A 2,980-nucleotide genomic window follows, 5' to 3' on the forward strand; every position below is an offset into this window, starting at 1 on the left:
TGGTCGGGACACAGCTTAGTTTTACACATTTTAGGGAGACTTGAGACATCAGCCAACATATGTAAGAAGTATAATGGGTTGTGCCTGGAAAGGCAGGACAACTTGAAGCAAAGACAGGAAGGAGACTTGAAGCTGGAAGGAGCTTCTGGGTCACAGATAGGTGAGAGAGAGGAATGCTTGCATTCTTTGAGTTTTTGATTAGTCTTTCCAAAGGAGGCAATCAGCTATGCATCTATCTCAGTGACAGGCAGGTTGTCCCTAAGCAGTTCCCAGCTTGGCTTTTCCCTTTAGCTTAGTGATTTAGGGGCGCCAAGATTTATTTTCCTTTCACACACCTAAGAGACTAAAAATGTAAGTACATATACACACAGACACACTCCAAACTCTCTTCATAGAAGGCCTTCCTTGTTCTTGTATTCATCCTCCTTCATCCTGTTCAGGGATGAGCTTCCTGGTTTTCATTCACCAGAGCAAGCTTGACAGTGTTGTGGATAGGAAGCAGGCCCACCCTTTCTATGTGTTGGTGTTCTGTGTAATTTTCTGGGGATGTGTGTATGTTGTTGAGCTTTATTTTTTATCTAGATTGTGTTTATGTCAGGAGGTTGCCTGAAATAAAACTGAAGCTTCATAGTTTAGCCTTTAGTTTTTTCATAGTTTAGCAGTTATGGAATCAGTTAATCTAGTACCTCTGATTTCACAAGGGAGTATAATAAATCTTTTCTCAGTTCATAGGAATTTTGTATAGTTGGTTAAGACAGATCAAAATGAGACAAACATTCATTCACGTGGTAAGTAGATGCTTACCTTTAATCTCTGTGGTGTCTTGATTAAATCACTTGCTTTCTGCTTCTGTGTCTGTGCATTTGGAAAATTTCACTGCTTTTTGGTTTCTGTGGATGATCTGAGAACGCACTTGGGGTTCATGAGTTAATCACCCTCTGGCTGTTTTTAACATCATGAGTTTACATGAAGTTTAAGGATGTCTGGGCTCTCTGTGCTGTTATCTGGGGTTGTCTGAGAAGGAAAAGAAACAGATTTGGTAGGATGATGAGACAGGTTAGCATGCAAGTGCAGTAAAGAATTCAGTTTTGGATGTTTTTAGTTAGAGTTTTCTGCAGGATGTTCTGTGTTCTAGGTAATTTGTAGATTTTTACACTGCTTTATAAAAAGCTCTTTCCCCAATTGGTAGCTTTATTCCTCAGTATTTATGGGAGGCCATATTCTTGAATTAGATGTTCTGCATTACCTTACCAAAGATGACTCTACCAGTAGTGAAGCCAACAAGGAAAAAGATCTGCTGCTCTGGGTATCTAAAAGATCACTTCATCTTGGTACTTATAGGACTGCCTCATTCTTTGTGATGGCTGTAGAGCATTCACCCCATCGACTGCATGTAATATGCTTTAGTAGTCCCTGCCACTTTTCCTGTTATATCAATGCTGAAGTACGTAATACATACATGTAAATGCATCATCTCCCACATTTCCAAATTGTTCTCCGTTAACATTTTATCGGTATATACTTTCACCAACAAGGTTTTAGTGTGTCTGTTTCCTTATACACTCAACAGTACAGAGTGCTGTTAGAGTTTATCTGATTGGTGAAAATTATTTTATACTGATTTTTAACTTATATATCTCTTATTACAGAGTTTGGGCATCTTTTCATGTGAATGAGTCATTTGTAATTCTTTTTCTGAGAGCTCACTCTTCCTATATGCTACCTATTTTTCTGTTATATGGTTACTGTTTTATTATTGATATGTAGGAGCTTTAGCTATATTAAGCAAATTAGCTCTTGGCGATATGACTATACTGTTGCTTTTAAGTTTGTTGTTTGTCCTTTAACTTTGCTTACCATGTTTTGCCATGAGGGAATTTTTTATATTGATGTAATGGAATTACATCTAATTTTAAAAATTGCTTTCAAATTTTGTGTTACACTCAAAACATTTCAGATATTACATTTATCATATTCTGAATACCCGCCTTAGCCTCTCAAAGTGCTAGGATTACAGATCCAACAGTGGCTGAAGCCACTGCACCCAGCTACTCAAGGCAAATATTGAGCCAATGTACTTGGCCATCCAAGGTTCCACTCTGGGTAAGGGAGCTCTGAGCACTGGCGTTGGAGGCAGCACAGCTTCTCGGCTGAACTCTGGGATAGACACATTTCCTGATGGGCAGAGCATTCCAAGACTTCTCACTCACATCTTCTACAACTCCAAGTCTTGGGATGCCTCAAACCCATACTCTACATGGGCCAGGCTTCATTGAGCAGCTAGTGTGGGACAGACAGACCAGGGTGGGCACGCAAGAGGAAGGAGACCCAGATTTTGCCTCAAGGAGATCACATTCAAGCAGGGACAGAATTATTGCAGAGTGTGGAAGACTAAGGGACCAAAGCCTCTGATTTCCTTCTTTCCTTCCTTCCTTCCTTCCTTCCTTCCTTCCTTCCTTCCTTCCTTCCTTCCTTCCTTCCTTCCTTCCTTCCTTCCTTCTTTCTTTCTTTCTTTCTCTTTCTTTCTTTCCTTTCTTTCCTTCTTCTTTCTTTCTTTCCTTCTTTCTTTGTTTCTCTCTCTCTCTCTCCCCCTCTCTCCTCTTTCTTTCTTTTTTTTTGAGACAGACTTTCATTCTTGTTGTCCAGGCTGGAGTGCAATGGTCTCAGGTGATCCACCCACCTAGGTCTCCCAAAGTGCTGGGATTATATGTGTGAGCCAGTGTATCTTGCCACCTCCAATTTTCACAGAAGGAGGCACAGAGAAGTTTGGCACCCAAACAGAACTGAGTTCAAATATCAGTTTCCCTAGTTATTGGCTGAAGCTTTTTGGGTTCTCAGTGACTTCCTTTGAAAGGAAAAGAGAGGGGTCTGTTGTGACAAAATCATGCCAGGCAAGGTGACACTCACCTGTAATCTCAGCAACTCAGGAGGCTGAGGTGAGAGGATTGCTTGCGGGCCTACCTGGGAAACATAGGTAGAC

General features: G+C 40.8%; 1 long non-coding RNA gene across 1 annotated transcript; it reads right to left on the reverse strand.

Annotated features, from left to right (window-relative positions):
* Positions 1 to 575: 575 nt before the first annotated feature.
* LOC116563296 lies at positions 576 to 1,603 on the reverse strand. The gene is made up of 2 exons (XR_004274322.1): positions 687 to 1,603; positions 576 to 637 (listed from the first exon to the last, which is right to left on the reverse strand). It is a non-coding gene; the product is annotated as an uncharacterized LOC116563296 (long non-coding RNA).
* Between the last annotated feature and the right edge of the window lie 1,377 nt (positions 1,604 to 2,980).

This window comes from Sapajus apella, unplaced genomic scaffold, assembly GCF_009761245.1.
Source record: "Sapajus apella isolate SASKATOON/1434 unplaced genomic scaffold, GSC_monkey_1.0 scaffold34, whole genome shotgun sequence".
In the NCBI taxonomy this organism is placed as follows: domain Eukaryota; kingdom Metazoa; phylum Chordata; class Mammalia; order Primates; family Cebidae; genus Sapajus; species Sapajus apella.